Source organism: Falco punctatus, assembly GCF_963210335.1.
Source record: "Falco punctatus genome assembly, chromosome: 8".
Classification (NCBI taxonomy): domain Eukaryota; kingdom Metazoa; phylum Chordata; class Aves; order Falconiformes; family Falconidae; genus Falco; species Falco punctatus.
The window spans coordinates 34609581-34633351 of NC_137588.1; the positions used below are offsets into that span (position 1 = coordinate 34609581).

A 23771-nucleotide genomic window follows, 5' to 3' on the forward strand; every position below is an offset into this window, starting at 1 on the left:
CACTTGAACGTATTAAGTTATGTTAATTAAGTTATGATTATTTGTATTGCTGTAGGACCTATATTTCTTAGTCAACATTAAACAAACATATTTCCTACAGTAGAAGCAAAGGAAGAGATGGTCACCTTCACCCTAAGAGTTTACAGATTTAACGTTAAACATGACGTGACAAGCGAGTGGAGCAGATGGCAGTAACAACTGTAAAGATAATATAAATGCAAGGTCCCCACAGCTAGGAAGAAGCCTGATCAAAAGTAGACAGAAATCAGCAGGAAGATTCCCACTGCTTGAATAGGTATCACACCAAGCCTTTGATCACGCCAATTATTTTCATATAGTTTATAGGTTTTATTTTTGTAACTCAATAAATTAATAATACCAGCTACACTGAACTGTGGCTCACCCTAGCCATCCCCATTCAACACACTTCTTGTGCACTGAATGTTTTGTAGAACATTCAACATGAAAACAGAAAAATGTTTTGTAGAACAATTAGAGATGAAAAAAAGGAGTAGCTGCAGTACACTGTGCAAAACACATTTGCAGGAGCAGCACATATTGCAAGTCCACTTTGAGGCAAACATGGAAAATATTTTGCATAAGTTCTTTTCTTTAAAATTTAGAACCAACAGAAATAGTGAGGTTCAACAGTAAATTTGCCTAAGTAAAATTCTCAGAATAGTTATCTGGGGAATACCTAAGGTCCAGCTTTTCATTAACATTAAACCATGGACATTCATTGTTGACACAGCAGTAGCATTAAAGCTGGTTATAAAATTTTAAGTCAGAAAGGAAATAAGCTACAAAAGGACTCCTCTCTTCTGCCAGCGTGACAATCCTAATACAAATGTAGATTTTATATCCCATTATCTTTGGTGATTAAAGGTCAGTTTGTACATACAGAAAGTACACTTTCCAAGCAGTCTGAGTTCATGCCCTTACATCATGAAAACCTCCCCTGGGAGAAAAAAAAAGTCAGGAATATAGCCATAAAGAATATTGCATATGATGTAACGTGCCAGCTTTATCATTTCTTTTCCTGTCTATAGAGCCACAGCAGGTGAAATGGTTATCTGTTTTGCAGCCAAATCTCAGATGTAGGATTTCTTGTTCCAGATTTTCCACTTAGCCCATGACTAAGATTTATTTGCCTTTATTTCTTTGTCATCCTCTTTTGTACTTCAGATCCAAATGAGACCTCACCATAGCTTAAATGTTTAGGCTGGCAGCTTCAAAGATACATTCTGCTAAACACTGAACTGTGAACTTGGGCCTTTAAAAGGAAGTACTACTGCAGTATCATATAGTTATATTTTCAGGCTAAAGATTTAAAGACCTTTTCAGGGTTTTATAATTTTTAAGCCTTTAAAACCTTCTTGGTTATGTAGAATATGCAAGAGACACGGGAAACCTTTATTATAAAAGCAAATCAATTTGTACTACTCTTCCAGCTTGCATTCCTAGTTATTAACAGTATTAGCTGCATAGCATACTCCAGTAACTCAGGTCAGAGCACCAAAGAAATGAATTAGAAAATAATTTAATTGAAAAACTGTTTAAATGTAAAATCTCAGAATCACAGGAAAATTTAGATTGGAGAGGACCTCTGGAGGTCATCTAGTCCAACCTCCTGCTCAAAGCAGGGCTAACTTCAAAGGCTGATGCGGCTGCTGAGGACCTGAATGAAATACACACGGGTAGTAGCCAGGACTTCACATTTTCAGGTGAATGTGAGGCTATGGTCTTAAGACACCTGTTAAGTTCTCTCCGGCCCTATGGAACTTTATAATTTTGTCAGATGGTAAGTCAACTTCAAAAGCTACTTTAGCTGGTTAAAAATGCTGGTCAGAGACTGTTTCCTGTTTAATGTATCCCAGGCTGGAGCTTGATTAGAATGTCTAGAGCAACTACATTATGCATTATTAAGAATACTGATAAAGCAAAGCTGTAACAGCTCTCATCATCAGAAATCCCACTCTAGAAACAGATCAGCCCACCACATTTAAAAAGCAACAGATTTATCAAATTGTACATGTACATCCAGGTAAACAGCGGTATAAACACTGACTGAAGAAAAACCAAGTCAGAGTTTTTATTTCAAAGCAGCTGTACGTCTCCAGATGATCCCATCAACAAACTGAAAAGCAAGCATGGTTCGCTGATGTATTTTCCCACATCCTGCTAAGAAAGTAATGATGTTGGTTAAAACCTCACAATTATGAAACAACGTCCTGCAGAACATGAATTTTGCAGTACAGGAACACAGAGGAAAAAAATCTTATTAAGCTACTAAGACTTAATCCAAAACACATTCAAATGAATGAGCAAGTTTGAAACAGGTGTTTAAGCTTTTTTATTTCTGCAGCTCCCCAGGGAGTCTAGTTCCAGGTCTCAAGAGATCTGAAAACTCTGCCCACTCAGACCTCTGCTTGTAGGATGTCGACACACAAACTCTTCTCAGTGCTGAAGCACCTCAGAAATGACTGTGCAGAGACCAAACACCTCTGTTCACTTGTTATTAAAGGTGCCTAATAAAGTATACATGTTCTTACTGGCTAAATCTCATAGTATGAACTAACTTGTCAGTGCAGTCAACTGTTTTATCTTCCTGTTATTTGTAATGAACAACATCAACATTTTTTTTCTGTCATCCCTGCCATTATTCTTTTTATTTTGAAACCGGCACTATATAGGAATAAAATAACTGTCACAATATGCGCTTTTTTCTTTCTGGAAAATTAGAGCTTTGGTGCAAAATACATAAGGCTATTGAAGTCAAAAGAGTTATGCCACGGATAAACTACTCTGGTGATATTTTACGATTTGAAGTCATTACAACACAAGCTTCAGCTTGTATCTATGACGCAGTGCAATGTTCTTTAGAGAAGTAAACTGTTGCAAAATATTTCAGATGGGTCTCTTTTTACTGTCTTTTCCCATTCCATTTCAAATGTTTGATACGTATGTCTTCAGGCAAAGACCTCTCTATTTGCAGTGTCTTTGATTCAAAGATATTGCCATCTTGTTCACTTAGGAAGTACTGAAAACATGTAGTTTATTACTCGGAAATCTGTGAGCTGAGATGTGTCATATTTCCCAGCCAATATGCTAGGCAAAAAGCAGCACATAGTGTTTGATGTCTTTCACCACAAAAAGAAGAGAGAATGACCTTGCACAATAGAAAAGAAATACACTTCCAGCATTAGCTAAGCCAAGGCTCCTGGGAAGCATGTGGTGGCATCATAATTTCTTTTCTACCACTAGTATTGATGTGTGCACTGCTGCAAAGAAGGGCAGAGAGAGTAGAAAGGCTGGAATTTAAGAGTAAAAATATGAAAAGATGAGGACAAGCATACACATACACTAATATTTAAAATTACATCACAAAATAGCAATGGATAATTGTACACCATTCTGTGCAAATCATTGATTATGAACAATTTAGGTCCTCAGATGCCATACTATAAGTAAAAATCATAATACTAAGTCTATGCCTTCAAAAAGATGAAATGCTGTCAGAAAGAAAGGATATACTGTGATTTTACTTCATTTTTTTATTTTGTAAGAGGCCACAATACAAAGAAAAGTTAGGTCTTCAGTGGCCATATGACAATAGAACTACTCTACAATCTTTCGTTCAGTTCTAATCTTGCCACATACAAAGAGTCTAATTTAGGGTGCCCAATACAAAGCAACATCCAAGGAACTTCATGTTTTATAAAATATCCTGAAAGTTTATATTACCTCCAGTACTAATATGCTTTAAATAGATCAGTTCCTTGCCACTGAAATCCACCCACTTCTGGGACAAAACACAGCAATTGCATGAGGCTACACTGGTATCACAACACAGTCTTGGACCCACTGGCCCCGTGCTGTCATATCTCAAATAAACTGGGTCTTCTGATAAGTAACAGACACATGCCACTGACTTGAGCATTAGCAGCCACAGATGGGTATTTGGAACCGGCATGGGGCAACCCCAAGTCACAAGATTTCTCTTGTCTTCTCCATTCCTAGCACAGAGGATCCTTTACGCTGAGGCCAGTCAAGGGTGACAGAGACTACAGATTTCAGTGGCCAGACCAGCAACAACGTGGCCTTTGTTGCACTGCATCTGTCCTGAGCCTTTCTGTGCTACAGATTGCATAGGAAGGCCACATACACGTGCACAAGAGAGGCACAGAACGCATTTAGTACCGAGCTCCAGGTTTTAAGACCAACGCATGTCACGCTGAATATCAGATTATATATGGCAGTAAAGGATATGAGACCAAGGCAACACTAGCAGAAAGCCATGGGGAGAGCTTTGATGATAACAAGCACCAAGAACTACGTTTTCTGCCTGTGCTGAGAGGGACCACCACTGAAACAGCGGCTAATGCTGTCACGGGAACTGAGGTTTGCGCACAGACTGAAGGATCGTGCCACGTACCTGAACTGCAACAACTCAGACAACACATACACTATATGTTGTTTGGAAACTCCCTCCTCAATATGCCCATTGGGTCTATTAGACTATACACACACTGCAAAAACAATGGAGACAGCAGTTCCTCCAGATACAAATGCTAAGCTGGAGATTTACAGAGACTCACAGCAATGGCACAGTGCCTTCAAAACCAGTGTTAGGAGCTGGACCCCAAAAGGAAGAAGTTTCATACTCAAACTAATTTAGAGTCAAAGAAAAATCTAATCAATTTCCTTTTTTTTTTTTTTTGGGGGGGGGGGGAAGAAAAAAAAACACCAAACAACAATAATATTAATAAAACCAACAAAAAGTAAAACCCAAACCCCAACACAAAAAAAAAAAAAAAAACACACAACCCAAAAAATCAAAAGATGACCACTTCTGTCACAAAGAAGAATAGTACCTAAATATCAGTCTGGTGACCTTATTCTGCCCAATGACCGCAACATTCATTTATAAAGCAAGCTTGCTGATCATCTATAATTATCAGATGAAATGATTCTGGGCTGCAGTTTTCCCTTGAAAATTCATGTCTGTCATTCTAGAGAAGAGCATTCACATGATGCCAGTTGTAGAAATCTGTGTTTGTACATTACTCCATGCACGCCTTAATACTCAAGTCTTCTGGATTCTGGCCCAGTGAAGTCATGGGAAGACTCAATACTAGATCAGGCAATAAGTCCTAAAAATCAGTGATAATTTTTTTTTTCTTTATTATTTATAGAGTTTCATCATCACTTATTTCCCTACATTTAATATACCTTGCTACAAAGTTCCTCAGGTCTGACATTTGGAGCCTGTCAAACTCTCTCTGTCCTGCACAGCCCTTTCTCATTTGGTTGTGTTATGACTCCTTCTAGCTTACCCTGAGACATACAGACCTCTAAAGGAAGACATTTAATTATCACAGGCAAAATAATTATTGACAACAGAACCAAAGGCAGGAAAACAATCCCATTAATAGGTTTTTGCCTGACAAAGATGTTAATAAAAATGCATTACATTGAATTACTTAAGTACGCAAGAGCAAGAGCAAAATTCAGTTGTATGTTCTATATAGACTAGAAGTCACAATTTTATATTCTATACCACTTATTGTGCCCTCAATTTGCAAAAGCTGAGCAATCAAAAACTCCTTGCATCAGCTTTAATTGCTCCTATATCCAGTGTGTAAGTGCTTACACAGTAATTCTTCTGATACACATTTCAAAAACTTAAGTTTTCTCATTTTTTAAAGTAGTTAACATAGACCCCACATAATCATCTTAAGCCATTATCAACACTGCATTGTTCTTTTTTAATACTTAAACCTTCTTTTATGGCATATATCTATGTAATTGCAAAAGAGATCTATCTGCTTTTAGATCACTAAATCTTTGTTTCTTTAACTTGTATCATTGAGCTATATTTGATGGAGGGATAAATTCTGTGAAAAGGGGAAATGTAGTCTAAAAGAATTGGATACATTCCTTAACACATAAAAATAGTAGGTGCAATATCAGAAAAGTAAACTTGTCAATATTTTGCCAGTCTATGACCTTCTGTACCGAACACTGAAGTCTGTTGCAAAAGATTAAGTGGTGACCATACAAATCTAACTTTTTATAGCAATATCAGCTATCTTAAACTAATTTGAAGTCACAAAACCCTCTTTTTGGTGCATCAATGATTTTTACTATGATGATATGATAACCTGAGTTATTACAAAACGCAATTTCCCAGTTATTGTATCAAAAGGCAGTAATTACTTTTTCAATAAAGAGAGAGAGACCTATTAGGACGGCAAAAGAGAAATAAATTCACTTTATACCCTACTCAATTAAACTAGCATAGCAAGAAGGCAATGAATTAAGGTAATTTGTGGGAAGGAATGAGATTTTACATAGCAAAGCATTTAAACTTTTTGAAAATCCACTGAAATCAAACATAAGAGCAGTATATCTATACTAACAGCTCCTAAGATACTATGTAAAAACAGACTTCAAAATTTAAGTACATTATGTCTATTTGTATAGTTCAGCATGTGCTTCTGACATTAAGAGTATACGGAGGTGTTCACCAGGGAGAGTCTTCTGTGCTAATCTCATCTATTATAAACTTGTGTAAATTGGGGTACCACAAATAAAGATACATTTCCCTTATTAAAACATTTCCAACATCTTTTAGGCACTTGCCATAAAGCTGAAGTACTTCTTTTTACATGACCAAATTTTAGTCATTATACATTTTTCACATACAATAAATAGCTTCCAAGGTTTTCTTTTTTATATAGGAATTCAGAATGAGAAACCTGTTTATGAAACTCATTTTTACATACTTTGAAGCAATCCAAATATTTAGCATTCATATCTTTTTAATTCTTTTTCATTCACCTTTAGGAATTAATTTTTTAATCGTGTTTCTATTACATTATACACGTCTAAGGTTGTTCATGTAAAATATTTGCCCATCTCTAGTTTTATCCCAACCTCAAAAAACCAAGGCAAGTAAAGAATTTTAAACTTCAGGCATAGAATCATTCTATGAATGACATCACTACAACAGTTCAAAAAAACAGGCAATTGTAATCTCTGGAAACTGGGAATACTTCCCAGGTTTGCACCTCTTATGCCAGCTCTGGATCAAGAGATGTGCATGAACAGCTTCCCTTTTACCAACAACTTGCTACAATTTCCACAGGGGATAAAACCCACCAAACAAACAAAAAGTTAAACACACAGAGCAGAACACAACAGCTGCAGGTATCCATCGGGGTCTGACAGTGCAGGACGTCCTGTGTAATCTAACAGTCCAAACACTGTCTTAGTCACCTTTGGTCCCCCTTTGGTTCTGTGAAGACAGATAAGCTGGGAGATCTTCCTCTTGCCTTTCTTATCTAAGTTAAATAAGTGCTTACCTCTCCTTGGATTTTAGAGGGGCTACCAGGAGTCTAGGCACCTAACTTTGACATTTCAGGTAAATGCCTGCAGCAAGGTGAAATGAAAACAAGTCTTGAGTGTCTTACAAATGAGAGAAAGTTTAATTTTGATTCATTTGGTGTTCCTAATTCATTCAACATCATTAAGCTCCTGTTTAGGACTCTCTTAAGTTCTATGCTAAGGAGGTTTTATTTATAATTTTTTATCTTCCAAATGCTACGTTGATTTATAGATCACAATATGAGCAATAACTATAGAAAATAAAATACTAAAAATGACATTTTGTAACAACATGAACTTAGCCAACACCTACCAAACCTAAGAACGTTGGAAGAGAAACAGTCAGTCAAGAGTTCTGAACAAAGTGACTAAGACTACAGCAAGATGACTGTTTGGGTATAAACTGTGATCTTCCTAAATCTAAAACAAAGTATTCAGTCTCTTCCAATTCAGAGAACATTGTCTGTTCTAACTTGATAACCAATGCAAAAAGGAAATTAAGTTCTAGCTATGTTTAGCTATTAATATGCAGCACAGCTACAAAAGGTACAGCCATTATTTAGTATCTTCAGGTTTTTAGTAACTCAATTTTTGCACGTAGCAACTTTATTGTACTCCAGCATCTAAGGTCCACAGATTTTGTGCACCTATTTTGTTGTATTGTTCAGCTTCTTCATCAGGCACAGTGTGGCACTGAAGCGAGTTAATGATCCTTACTGCATTATCTCCTCAGGAATGTTATATAGCAGAGTATTTCACGTATTAGTGCACCATGGCTAGCATGACATTTAATGGTAATCAAATATAATTTCTTTTAGTGAAACTGACCTAAGAATTGTCCTCAGATCTCCAGGGGATGTAGGAAAAATTAATTCTAACTTTCAGAATATTTGAGGTTACTGTAATTTAAGCAATTAAACTAACCTTCAAGCTTCTTAGCAGAAGAGCACAACAGTAAGACTTTTTATGCTGCAATTTTGTAATTTATCATGTACACTGTTTCAGAAGTGAATCTGAAGAATTCAGCAGATAAACTCAAAGCTGTTCTTTATTTCCACTAGGTGAATGAGAATGAAAACAGAATATTTCCATTTTAAAGTTAATCTCCTTTTTGCATTAGTTATCACATGCTGGTTTATTGTAGCTACAGTCTCAAAAGGAGTCTTACATCACAAAACCTCCAACCCTTAAAGCATGAGGTTGAAAAAATTAATGTCTCCCAGAGAAGATTCATACAATTTTAGCCCCATATCTTCAATGAACTGATGTTTCCTTATATACATTTTTTTTTTCTTCAAGACTAGATATTAGTTACCCATCATACAAATTTGCTATTGGTAACAGAAATAAGATTTTCTTTCCAAGAGTTAGAGGTCAGAATCAGGTTAAATCCTTTTGCTTTTTATTCATAATATGCCCCAGTTACTTGCCTTGGCATCTGAGCTTATTAAAAGGATGGCCAGTGGTTCCAACCATTCCAACCAATACAGTCAGACATCTGAGCTGCCCGCAGCATGATTTCACCAATTCCCTCAAACAGTATTTTCCTTTAGTCAAGCCTTTCAGTGCTCATGCTTCCCCTGGAAATTGGTACCGGACTAGTCAGCTACTGGAATTCCATCCCCACCCAACACTAGCCATGCTTGCCCAGACAACAAAATCTACTAGGTTTTGATAAGCTATTTTAATAGATGTTAAATGCTAGAGATTCTTCATTCCAGTTATTAAGAAATAAAATACAACCCAGGTAGGTTTAAATACTGATATGGGTAGCAGTGACTTATCTCAGTACCTCATCTTTAATAATACCTGTCATTACTGTATATGAGACATCTCAGGTTGAAGACAAAGCCGCAATGCAAAACTAAGACTTTACAGTCCTAGGAAAGTGTAGCAGTTGCATTTCTTCAACGCCATGACCAGACCCAAACATTACACAGTAGATCAAACCCAAGAGAGGTAGGGAGAATTTTTAGCTAAGACGACCGCATTCAGAAACAAAAATGACACTGCAAAAAGATGCTTTCTTCCCCATAACATTCAGGAGCTCTGAAAAGACACGCTTGGAAGAAGAAAGCACACTAATGAGGCAGCCTTTGAAATTCTGAAAAGCAAAAATACTGCCATGTCTTGTAGTCCTGTATGTTTCAAACGAAGTATTACTGTTAGTACCAGAAATACTATGTTCTTATTTCTTTGATTACTGTGCTTATAGTGCACTCAAGCAGTTGAACCAAGCTTTCTTGATTTACTGTTTATTTCACTGAAGGGAACATTTTACCTATAAAGTAGATATTAAAAATCCAGTATTGAAACTTCTCAGAAATGCAACATAAACTCTTCTTACTAAAAAGAAAATTCAATAACAACTCTGAAATATACTATACAGCAAAATCTCTGTGTTCATTTGCTATAGATAAGCCAATTAAGTATTTACTGTTCTTGGCTTCCTGTTTAGCACTAAGGCCTAACACAATGAAACTAGGTCTTAAAATGCTGAATTTTATCCACCACCATAAAATTACATTATCCATAAAACATCAAACACATTTAAAGTTGTAAATCAGTCTATTTTTCAAACTGCCTTTTTTTGTAATTATAAATGAATAATTTTATTGATTAGAATTTTAATTATGGTGAACTACACTAGCAGAAGAGGAATGATCAAAAATCTCTACTACTAAAGGTGAAAAGTCCACTAATTTCCCACAGTATGAATAGACGTGTTGCTATTACAACTTATGTACTCTGTGGTACTGAGAATAACAGATCCCATCTCTGTACTGTTTAAGGTGGTGCAGACTGGGCTATTTTATTCAAAATTTGTCCATGACTGCAGACATTTCACCTGGCCCTGCTCAAGGCAATCTTCCTCCAGCTTCTTCTCCTTGTACATGCAAAGGAATTGGAAAGTGAACCCAAGTAGAAAGAATTATCTCCAGTGAAGATAAACAGCCACATTGCAAAAGAAAATTGAATTAGTTATGTTGATTAGTTGTTTGCTTGGTTCCCTACCAAGCATTCAGATCTTTGCAAGTCTCATTCTTAGGCTAACTATTTTTGACTATTTTACTGAAAATGTAGATAACTCAGATCAAAAACACCTGAATGCTCAGCGTGTCTTCGAGCAAGCCTCCTCGGGGATCTACTAGCCTTGATACCCAATGCCTACTGAAGTAGTACATAAATAATCTATATTTAAATCCAAGAATACTCGAATATGATGAAAAAATTTTTTTAGGATTTTTAAGTAGTTCATGAGACCAATGAGAGAGGGTTAACTACTTCATGGTACTTATCTCCCACGTATAACACCGAAAAGGCGAGGATTGAAGACATTCAGTATTAGTGTTGCTGTAACATTTTGCCAAAGCAAATGAGATTTTGTTACCTTTGTGGGAGTGGGATTAAATTGAAGCCATTTTAGATTTTTTTCATTTATGTCATATGGTCATATATGCACTGAGATACAGGTGACATCACACACAGTGCAATATAACATTATTTCACTTACTGAATCAGCTTTGAAATTTTAGATCTTGTCTTTCGATATAGAATGAAGCTACAAATAGTCATCTTTATCAAGTCAATTGTTACTATGGGGATGGGCCATCCTGAGAGGATTCCTGTAAGTGAATTTGAAAGCAGTGAGAGACCTGATAAGCAAAACAACGAGCTATAGTCAGACGCTTTTCTCTGCCATGGAAATCCCCAGACAAGCCTCCATCTACATGACACAAGTGACTGATGAACAACACCTGAATATAGCATAAATCAAACAGCCTATCCTAAGTGTTCATATTTATTTCATATGTTATTATCATCAACTGACATAACAAAGGTATTCCAAATTCCCAGTGATCAACTGGTTATATTCATTGCACATACAGTTGATTTTTTAAAATGAAAGTTTAATAGTTCAGTAATCCTCATTGCCTTTCTAATTCTTCTGAATTCTTCTAAGCAAAAGGAGTGGACGAGTGACATTTCCTAACCATAATTACAGTATGTATAGTATTAGCAAGCATTTGGGCAAAAAGGCACATTATGCTTCTCTTATCTGGACAATTTGGTGTATCTGAAATGCCATAAAAACTTTCCTCTGCAATCATGTATTTTCATGTTATATTGTAAACATGGATTACTGCTGAAAGCAGTCATGTGGGACAGATGAATAAGAAGAATTTTGTATTCTTTCATACAGCAGTACAATGTGGTAGTGCAATGAAATGCTGATTGGTATTTTGAGGATAATGCCCTTAAGTACAGCAACGGGTCTGAAAAATAAACTTTACCAAGGGAACATGCACAGAGTCCCTATACAATCCCAGAGAGAACTAAAGGAATTTTTTGAGGAAATATTCCTAAAAATGCATACTTTATATAGTCTTCTGCAGTAAAAATATGTGAGATCTGTAGACTGTAGAAAATGAGCATTTTTCAACCAGTTTCAATATGAGGTTACGCTATGGAAACTTACGTACATACTATTGAAAGCTTTGACTACGCATATACATTCTGGGCCATGTGCAGCACTACTGAGATAACCATGCTCACTCTCTACATTTCATATTGAAGACAGGAGGGCAAAGTCCTACTGCAAAAAGGCACATTTTTAACAACCACTTCCACTATAATAAAGCATTCCAGTAAGGCAGGTATGTCTTCCGAGTGTCTCCAAAATCCACATTTTTCTTCAAAACACAGTCACTTTTGAAAATTCCTACGCTTTTGTCTTTTTCTGCTCATTGTTTTCATTGAAACATCAGCTAAATGCATGCCTTACTTCATAAATACTCATGGCAGCCCTTTCTCAACCACAAGAGATGGCTGGAGACGTAACTGTTTAATCACCAAAGCCAACTTTAATAAATCTTAATTTTTATATGTTCCATATATAATGATATACATTACTTAGATATATTATTCTTTTGTACTTAAATGACAGGCTTTCTTGCTCTGTAGCAAGTTTACTTATATGGACTCAATATAATAGCATGTGCTAATTCACAGCTCTATCTTGCTTTGTATAGTCCTATATGTGCACTGGGTGTACCAGGTATTATAAAGTAAACTGAGCACTGTGAAATACTGTCATTTGAAAGAGCTAGAGTTTACCAGTTATCAAGCCCACATATAAAAACCCCCACAAATTCAGGAACATAGCATCAGTTTTAACTGCCAACAACGTAAACAAGTTTCTTACGCAGCATCTCTTTTGGGACTTTCCACTCCAATAAGTTCCAAAACGCAGAAATGGATTTTGTCCCAGTCAACCTACATTGCACTGCACATACTGGAATACTAAGTAGTTCACCTTCTTTCTCATTATGTGACTTGAGGGAAACCTGGTGAATTAGTGATTTATTATCTGATTGCCCAAGATAGCCATCAGGCAGCTGGACCTTGACTCATATAGCAGGATGGCTGAGAAATCAAAGTTAGAACCAGCATCTGCATTTAATATAATAATGCAGCTTTTTAAATTGGAATTGGGGGGTGGGGGTGGGGGGGAAGTTTCTTAATAAGAGATTAATTATGTGGTAAGTCAGGGGCGAAGAAAAAAGAATAATTAATTAGATCTGAATAGTCCAACTGGAAGATTTTTTTTTTTAATTGAACATAAAATTCTATACCACTGCCCATTACCACAAAGATAAACAACTTTCATTATATTCAACAGCACTAGTAAAGACCTGTTCATGGAGTCTGCTTTTCTAGATGATGTTATGTGACTAGAGTAACTTACAAAAGAATGGTCATCCTAACTTAAGCAGCAGAGGGGAACAATAAGTTTACACTAAAACTGGAATGCAGTTAGTGTGGTGCAAGTCCACCAAATTGAGGACAATTATTTTAGATTTATGCCATCCTACTAGAGCAGAATCTAGTCACATTTATTACAACGGGTGACACAAGAAGAATTTGGAGGCACTGGGGTTTTGTGCATTACTAAGTTCAAAATCAGAATGTGTATGTGCTATCCACAGTGTAATTTCAAATTGAATTTACTACACAGTGGCAGGTATCTATCATTTCAAACAATTTAAGTCAACTTACCATTCATTCTTCTTCAAGAACTAGACTGCTAGCCTCCACTGAGTTAGCTTGTCACTGTGAACAAATGCAACTCATCAAGGCCATATGACGACAAGAATGCAGGGAATTGCTTGAAATTCTCGTTCTTATCCCAGAAATAAACAGCTCTAGAATATTTATATTATTTCTATTTATACATGTATTAATTTAAATAGATACATAACAAAACAGAATATGGATAATGATTTAAGATTAAAACAGATGCCCATTTAACTTCGGGCTTTTGACTGAGGTATGTAAGTTAGGAGCTTCTTTATGCATGAGACACAGACCTCAGAAAGACAGTTCAGAAGCCCATCTCACTCGTCCTCTGGTGACATCTATTACATGAGTTCTCCCATGGAGAGTATACTGTCCTGAGAGTTACAAGATTCCTAAATTCACACTGCTGATGAAGTAATGGAAGCTGGCTGATTTGGGGGCAGAATAACTAAGTTGCTTCTTGGGCTTGTATACTGGACAAATCTACTCTTTTATTTCTAATGTAAAAACATTGACTGCTGTATAATTCACTATCTGTTGTCTAATATGATTAACTACTGAATTGGGGGCAACAAAAGTCAACTGTTTGGGCATTTACTTCAATCCCAAATAAATGAAAGCTAGAGAAATATATAATCTTGAGCCCAGATATGCAAATAAAGACATCCAAGAGTGAACACTGTTATACCATTCCCAGATACAAAACTATGTCAAGGATTTTGCGTTATATCCTCTTGTGCAGGATTCACATAGACATAGGAGCATACTACCTGGTACATTGATAGATTCAACCTGTTACAAATGATAAGCAAAAATACAAGTTAAGAGTTTGTGTTTGGGAGATTCATTCCCATTCTTTCAGTAGTGAAAAATAAAATACTGTATTTTTCAATGGAAAGATTCACAGTGGTAAGGTTGAAAAGGCCAAAGCAACACTCACAGTCATCTTAAAATTGGAAAACAACAGGTTTAAGTGACACAAGTATTTAAGAGCACATTAGGAAATGAAAACCAAAACCAGTCAGATATTTCAAGCACTGTAATGACAATTATGTAGAAATACAAGTCTCTAAGTTAAATGAAGTATCATTCACAATTTCTGTTTTCACTGCAAAATGGCTTAATGAGACAGCTTAACTCACAGAAAATAATTTCAAATAGCATTCAAGAAAACAACCTGCATAAACAGCAGACCTTTGCCTTTCACATAAAGCAGCAAATCAAGAACAGCCTCAGTAAAGAGAAAGAATTCTTCCTTCCTTCCTTCAATTGCACACATGGCCTGTTCTGCAGGGTCAATATTAGAACAAAAATTCAAGGATGCAGGTGTTACAGTGATCATTGCAAGCATAGTTCAGTTCTAGAAAATACCTGATTTATACACACACACCCTTCCCCCCAATCAAGTTAGTGTTACAATCAGCATTACAAGTATTAGAACTTCCGTTACTTCACTAGGGAAAAACCTAAATCCCCACACACAAGGAATAGTCAACAGGTAGCCTATTAAAATCAGCAATTACGATATTTTAGTTATAAATAACTTACAATGACAGAATTTCACTGTTCCTTGCCAATATGTACTGAAACATGGACTGATTTCTGCTCCCCTCCCCTTTCCCTCTTGAAATAATTCCGTTTAAAAATCTTCTGTTTGTACTCAATGTTGTAATGGTCACTACATACAAAAACTCTGGAATTTACCTTATTTGTCAGGTGTAGCACTAACTCAGTATTGACTCTTTCAATGGCAGATCACACATTTCTTTAACACAGTCCTAACTGTATTGAAGATGTCTGGGTAATTACAGAGGGAATCAATTATTCTTACATGAGGCTACTATTTGCTTGAGATACACAATCTTTATTTACTGTAGGATTATCTCTGTTGGTATACCAGTATATTCTTGAGTAGGAGACCATATGGTAATCTGTCATCAGTCCCAAGCACCCCTGGTTGATAATGTCAAGTACAGTAACCTAAGCGGTGATACTTTGTTCCTGGCTCCTGAGAAGACAGTTGTTTTTATCCTGAAGTACTGTCTGATATCAATGATGCACCCTGTGGCAAAAGTTGGGATACTCAGAGCACTTTTACACCTGGTCATTCCAGCACTGACCTAAGCTTCAACTTGAGACAGCTTTTTGAGAAAATAAGTGGATTTCATAAGCTCTGCACTGCACATTTGATAGATTTCTGGCAGGAGTCTGATTCAGTGTATTGAACAACTTAAGGTATCTGATCAGGTGTCCTTGAAAGGACAGCATTACTGACAGAAGAGCTCTAAGCCGGGCTGGAGAGCTGTGTTTGTGTCATCAGCATGGTGGGCTACTTCGACAGCCTCGTCTCTTGTACTATATTTACACACATATACAAAGAGAAAGGTTCATTATTAGACACAAAGCCCTCGCCATAAATACTAAGCAGCCTATGACTCCAGACCGTAACCAGCTCAGTAATAATAGTCTCCAAATCAAGATTAAGAAAACATGACTATGATTTCTGGATTAAATATATTTACTATTTACTCAATACTCGTGAGATGACATAAGCTACATCTACATTGATAAATAAAAAAGGTTGCTGTCAACAGACTTAAAACACTGGCTTTCTGATCATCCATACTGCTTAATTCTTCACTTACTCCCTAACTCAGTTTCAACAGGTCCAGCTTTCTCTTTCCAATACAAATCTGCTCCAAAGGTGGATAGCCCTAAACAGTATGGGAATGATCAGGCCAGGCCACCTAGCTTCAGCGATCAATTACCAGTCCTCTTCCATTTAGCAGGACAAATGGAGCAAAAGAGAGCAGAAGAGACCTGGTAAAGGGAGTGGACCTTTATACAGAAACTGCCAATATTATGTTTGAGTCCATCATTGTCTGTTCTGGGTACATGATACCAAACCAATGCCACGCTACAGCTCTACGTATGATTTTATTCCACATTACTGAACTGGGCTGTTCAGGAGCAATGAAGAACTGAATGGATACATTTTTCTTTCTGACTAATCGGCAAAATGAAGATAAGTAGTGAGGCTATTGGCTTCATGGAGTGGTGACAGCTGATACCAGCTCTTGTTCAGTTTTGGTGACTCAGTTCCAGAGAGAAATATTCTGCTCAATGCTTTCTCACTAAGGAATAGCACTTTGGCATCCCACTGCCTTGTTGCTACAAGGCTTCATGAAAATTAATATTATTACAAATGACGTGTAGCCAAATCGTTCCAAAACTCTTACACAATTTCAGTTATTCAATTTATAACCATCGGTGCATTGCATTTACTATATTCATGACATTGCTATGGGTTGCATTAGGTTAGTTTTAGAGCTAAGACTCCAATCTCTTATTTATTATGAGCAGGATTAAAATATATAACCACCTATATTTATTGAAAAGCTACTTAGTGGATTTTATAGATATTAGACAGCTCTACTTTATGCTGACTTTGAAGCACTAATTATATAGATAAAGGCAACACAATGCTCACCCTGTGACCAAGTATTTAGAGTAATGCAAATAACACTCAGTAATTACTAAGAGTTTGAAAAAACAACAATGTATGTTTTCTTGGGTTTTCAAATTAGATTAGTCTATAAGCATTAAAAAACGCTGTTTTCCTTCCAGATTAAGTGATATTACTACTGCTATCATCTATATATTTACCTGAAGTCATTTCAGAAGTTAAGTGCTCATCTGGACATTTAACTTTCTGTTTGAAAGTACGTATTACTCTTTTCCCTTGTTCACTCTGCTATATTTAAATTAGTTCTCTTACATTTAAGTGTAAATATTTTGGATTGTTGAGATCTTTTGAGAAAATCTGTCCTATATTTTTGAAGGAAGTAAACCAGGATAGGAAGAAAGATACTTTCTTGGGTTAGTTGGTTAAAAGTCATATACAAATTGCTGGAAAAATGTAAGTTATTCATGATAGTCAAAACTAGAACTGTAAAAAAAATAATATATGCAAAGAGCATCATGATAATGAGTAACTGAGCAATAAAGCCAGTGTGCATTGTTCTCAAAGTGTCAGCTCCATTGTCAGTGGCATCAAGTCTTTTCCAATTTCCTCAGATGGTCTGGTACAATCTATTATATAATTTACACATATTTTTCTACCTAGCTCTATACCACCTTTCTTTTTGTTCCACTTTACCAAATATTTACAGTTTATTATATTCAATCTGATATAAAGCAAAGAAACATTTTCTTAGTTTTAAATATCTTTATATCAAGCTTAATGCACTTTAATGGCATATTATTTTTTCTTTGAGAAACAGCTTATCTATACATGCTCTATGAAACACCATTTCAGTAGGTGTACTTCAAATTGAATGCCCTAAGATCAAACCAAACTAAGTTAATATGAAAAGCACACAAAATTTATGCAAAATCAGGATTGTTAGTTGAAACACAATCACAATTGGAAAGAGCATTTTAAATTATTCTTAAGATAAAAACTAATGTATGTTAAAGGTAAGCAAAGATGATGAAAACTTAAACCTCTACTGTATACTGGTTTTCAAACTGTTCCTCTTCTTAGATGGTTGATTAAATATGCCAATCAATGGGCCAAATTATGAGATCACAATTCAGGAAGCAATGAAGACTTCAAGCTTTGTCCAAATGATTTAATAACCCAATGATCCTGTTAGTAAAATCTGTGTGTGCATTTAGATTTATAAATTATCAATGGAGAGGTGAAGTAATTTTTGTAGGTACTGCCTTGGCTGGCACACCGCAAAGCGAATCAAATAGCAGCAGCCCAAAAGCATGTGCTTTTCTAATTAGAGGAATGTTTATTTCCATTAAGGGTGAGACATGAAATTCAGTCAGAGTGTGAGTCTCAGCTAACAGGCTATATAGTATCTTCAATCAAAGTGCACTTGTGCACAAGCATCACTGGGACACAGTAACTCAAATTCTGGTCAAATTTTAAATACGACAGCCATCCTGTTGCCTGCAACAGAGAAAAATCACACCTTCTCAGTCAGAGATCCTTTGCAGTTTCTCTTAATCAGGAATACCTTCAGGGAGAGGGATGGGCGAGAGGGAGAACCCAAAGCACTATGTTCTGTTCTGTATTAAGGAATAAATGTTTTTAACCTTCTCTTGGAAGGATTTAAAAAAAAAAAAAAAAACAAACATTTTTCAGCAATTGGAATTTTGTTTTACTATGACATAAGTCTGTCTCAGAGACTGAATTCTAATGCTTGAGGCATAGCAGCAAAAGGGCTAGAAACTGATTTATGACCTTGGAGCATTCTGACCCCAAAGGGAGTTGACCAAGCAGATAAAGTAGGTAAATGTTACACAGGGAATAAGTACCTCCATTTACAAAAGAGGGCAGGATGATCACCCAGCTGCACATCTGTTAGTCTGACCTCATTAACACATAGAGCTTAGAAAACATTTTAAAGAAATGTGCAACTGAAAAAAGGAAAGTAAACAGAAAATGAGATAAAAGACAATGTAAAGGTAAATTTGCCAGATAAACTTGATATCTTCTTTGAAGGACAATTAACTTGCTTGATAAAAAGCATACAGTAGATGTAATCTCCCTGGATTTCAGGACAGTATTTCATAAGACATCACCTGGGAAATATTTTGAACTGTAGAACATAGATAAAGAATTTACAGTGGTGCATATACAAGGACAGGCAGAAAGGCTGGGGCTTCTCTGCCTGCGCTCCAGGTTTATCAGTAGCAAGCCAGCAATACCTTAGGATGTCATCGGGGCACTTTGTAGGTGGCTGTTCTGAAAACACCACTGTTAAGCTGTCTTTCACTGGTTTTACTGAGTTGTGCTGAATTTTATCAATGTGCTATCCACATGGGTAGATACATCTATATATGCACAGAATCCATGTAAATCCAGCAACGTCATTTCAACAGGAAAATGAAAGAAAAAGGAACAACTTTCAAGCCATTTTGTTTTGGGTTTTTTTCTGGCAGATAAAGACTGAATCAAAACCTAAGGTCCCACCCTGAGTACTGTAAAGTTAAAATCAAAGTTAAGTTACATTATTCACTTCAGCACTGGCAGTCCATACTGTTCCTCAAAAGCAAGTCTTAAAAACCAGCACTTATTCATGGGCCCCAGAACACAGGACATGCATCTGACAGAAAAGGATCTAGATTACATTTCGAAATGTTGAGCAGCTTTGTGTACAGGAAGGGGGGAAAAAAAATCTCAGTGCTATATCAGCCTTGAAAGTCAGTATACAATATGCCGAAATCTACTACAGAGTAACAGAAATAGCTAGCTTAACTTTACTGCCTGAAATACTAACACTTAAAAATGCTACACTCCTAAACACCTCTCATTGGTTTGAGACAGAAGTGTAACTTTTTTATGGATGGGAGCATGTATGAAAGTAAATTTGAAATGTTGTTAATTTGTCAAATTCTATAGGTTTGATTTTTTATTTCTATGGAGCTAAACCTTCTTTCAAGGTTTCCATTCTCTGACTTTTGGTACCAAGTGTATCACAACAGGACACAGACTGGTACTGATAGGATAGGATAGAATGCAGGATGGGTCATGAAAAGCTATAGCTTGAAAAGAACAGGTAGAAGAGAACAAAAGGTTTTACAGGTACCCACAGAGCATTAGCCATAACAGCCATAAGCACAGTCTGTAGCAAAACAGTGAAAAAATAAGCTCCTGTGTGAGAAGCAGAAGACAGCTGACTAGAAGACACAAATGGGACTGGTAACTACAGAAAGGGCTGAGAAGCATGTAGAAGTGATAGCAAAAGAGGAAGAGAAAAAGTGATGTAATCAATACCAAAAAAATCTTGTAACCTAGTCAAGGTAAGAAGATTAAAGACCCAGAAAAACTGTAAACATAGAGAAAATATAATTGGGGAAAGATTCCTAGAAAGACACTGATTACAGTGGACCCCATATCATCTTCTACACCCAGGTACTGGGTGTAAAAGATGATAGATTTAATGTCAGCTCTCCAGCACTCAACTTCCTACAGTCTCCAATCAAACCAAAATGACCGTCCAGAAATGACACAGAAAAATAGAGCTCCTTTCTCTTCCCGTCACAGCCAACCACCCCACAGCCTGCAACAGAAAAGAGATAGAGACAAGCGCACAGGCAAGCAAGCTGCCACGTTTAGAAATTCCTCTCCTTGGGGCTGCTGCAGAAATTCTGGCAGTCCAGAGAAACCCAAATCGATTCCTCTTTTATTTCTGGACAAAGAATAAGAATGAGATGGACACTACCATGGCCAAACACCAGGACTTGAAGCGAAGATAACTGAAAATCAGAAGGTCTCTGTGTTTTGTGTTGTACAGCCATACAGCCAAGCTGGAGGAAAGAGCACTAGCAACCACATGAGCTATGAACTCCTTTATGTAGGAGATACAAAAGTAAAAAGGGATACAGGAAATAGAAAAATTCAAGGAGCAGCTTGAGCAACCGAAACCAAGTAATTGGTCTATCCTGATTTTTCTGTTCCATAGTTACAATGACACAATTAAGGTGCCAAACAGACACATTGTCAGGTAGGGTTTAATTCCACCTTTAACATGATGCATAGTGATGCATCTTCACATTGATACACCCACCAGGTGAGTCTGGAGCTCAGAGACAATCTGAAACGTACAGAATCCATTTCCTTGATTTCGGCATCCTTCCCTTCAACAGTCTTTTTTTTCCTTTTATTTCTGTTAGCCCAGAACTTTCTTCTTCATTCATGCACTTATGCTTATAAATATATCTACTTTAGGTATTCTTACATATGCACAATGCCTAGTAGAGTAAGAAGGACAACATTTCCTTCCATTTAAATACTAGTTTTCATTTTATATAACTCTACTAACTTCTGTGAAGAGCTTTGACAAGTATTCACCTTATACACCACTGTGAACAGCATTTCAATGGGGACTTTCTAAAAATGTTTCACTGTCAGAAATGGGTTTGACACTAGGATTCATATGCAACACTGTACACACAGCTAAAATTGTTTCCTGCACCTTACCTCTATGCATTTACTGACCTGCTCAACACACTGTCTCTTACAGGACTATGTTAAAATCTCTAATTCATACTACCAAGACACAGGGCCACAGAGACTGAACACAGAAACAGACTGCCTAAAGCTTCCCAATAACTTCCCCTGAATTGAGTACTGCGATGGATAAATGCAAAATTTCCTGTTTCAGTTCAGGCAATGTATTTTTAGAAGAGCAGTCCTGACTCTCACCTCAGCAGAGCACTTTTTAATGTTCTGATTCTAAAGGAGCTTCCTAAAGCCTTCTTTGCAGAAGTCCTCTTAGTGTATACACTAATAGACAAGACATGCTACTGACCCAAAAAGCAAGGTGAAGTTGGGACAGTCAATTGCATAGCAATTTTAACAAGCTACTGCTTTAGAATTTTACTTAGTTTCTACCATTGCACTACTGACACACTTCATGCCTCAGCATCCATCAAGCCAACTTAAATTTAAACTGAGAGTCTAACACTATTTTATGACTATACTTCATCTGCAGCCAAAGCCAAAAAAGTGACTATTAGTTATAATTTTCTTTTGCTTTCCAAGAAATCCTACTTTAAAAGGTAAATATTTCAACGGATTGAGAGTAAGTAGTTTAAGAAACTGAAACAAGGTCAGGTAGCAAGTATGAGCTCTGTAACTAGCAAGAGTGCAAGTACAATATTTGCCATTTTACAGAACCTTCAGGCTTAGTTTGATTAGTTATTAAAATTATGACTAGCCTACAGGGACAATCACAATAATTGGTATAGGTCATAGATAATCAAATGTGTCTTTCCCAGTGGGATGAAACCTATTAAAATCAGATATTTAAATCTCTTTACACTCGCACATTCAACTCACGTGGAAAATTATTTGTCCCAAATCTTAGTCTCCAAGGAAGACAGCAGACATTTTTCATTGTTCTTTATTTGGTGCTAACTAACATGTTCAAGAGGTTTGAGACAGACGCAGCTTGGTATACCCCAAAGAAATTATGCTTTCTAGATGCCGGATCTTTGCTTTATCTTGTTGAAAGAATCAACTTTAAAGCTCTGAATGTTTAGATTACTTCAACTGACATCTCAAAGGCTAATACCTAAAAAAGAATATTAAATGCAGCCTATTATTTCTGTTGTGAAGATCCAGACTTAAAATGAATGTTAATCAGATCAATTTTAATTACTGATTGAAAAGTCTAGCTTTGCTATTGAGAATGCTATTGCACTTTTTCCATATTAATATTTGTTATGACAAAGGAATCAGATGAAATCAAGAATTATACTGTCTAGCAAAGTTTAAAAAAAAAAAAAAAAAAAAAAAAACAAACAAACAAGAAAACCAGTAGACAGCCTATGAAAAGTAACTGGCCTATATGTATTATGCCATGAAATTCATTAAAGCACGGTTAAAATTTAAATGTAAGTGCCTGATAAAATCCTATCAAAGCCAAATGGATGTTTATCATAGACTTCAAAAGTTTTGGGGTTGAATTCTGAGACTTGTGCACACTTCAAGCGTTTTAGTTAAGGGTAGGGTTTTTTTGTGCTATTTTATTTTTCATCTAAAATTAAAAGTCATCAGATCTTTAGCTATGATTCATAGACAAAAAAGGAAAACCAGCACGTAGTAATACAAAGCTTTCAAAAATTCTTTGTTATTTAACATAAAGTAGGCCCTTAGACTGTGACTTGGAGATTTACTACTCAGATCATTGTATTTGTTGTGGTCTTATTTGGGGGTGGGAGGGGGAGGGGAGAAGCAAGCAAAGCTTCTCTTTTCACTAGCAACAATTCAACAAGAGAACAGAAAGGAATTCTGAATAGTCACTACCTCTGGGGCATACATGTAGCTCTTGACAGTTGGCCTAAAGCCTCAAGTTCAAGCTTTAAAGCTTTAGCTTTCTGGCACCATTTTAATGGCAGATGTCTATGTGCTTACCACTCTTGCCATTCGTAATGTCACTCCAATCAGCTGTGACAGAAAGCCCTTAGAATAATTATACAGTATTTTTTGCAACTCTTTCAAGAGTCACATAGCCATTCAGTGTCTGGGAATGCTTTGCTTTGATTCTCTCCCCTCAAAGTGTGGAAAGAATTTTTTTCCTGTAGTCCAGGGTATTTATCCAGTAAAGTGTGTGAATGGAGAGCGGGAGGAAGGCAGAAACCATGGTTACTTGCCAACCAAGTCAATATACTAAAACGGATTTTACTCACCTTGACAACGTCCCTGCACATACAATACAGCTGCAGTATTTATTATTCCGAGTAGTTTCACTATTATCCATTATTTGAAATGCATTCCA

General features: G+C 36.4%; 1 protein-coding gene and 1 long non-coding RNA gene across 2 annotated transcripts in view; one reads left to right on the top strand and one right to left on the bottom strand.

The window, feature by feature from the left end:
- DPP10 (dipeptidyl peptidase like 10) overlaps positions 1 to 23771 on the bottom strand; it is a 567120-nt gene that overhangs the window by 410201 nt on the left and 133148 nt on the right. The window lies entirely within an intron of this gene.
- The window catches only part of LOC308068491, a 75772-nt gene continuing 73107 nt past the window's right edge, over positions 21107 to 23771 (top strand). The window contains exon 1 of the long non-coding RNA XR_013929980.1: positions 21107 to 22762. This is a non-coding gene — a long non-coding RNA (uncharacterized lncRNA). The remainder of the gene's footprint in view (positions 22763 to 23771) is intronic.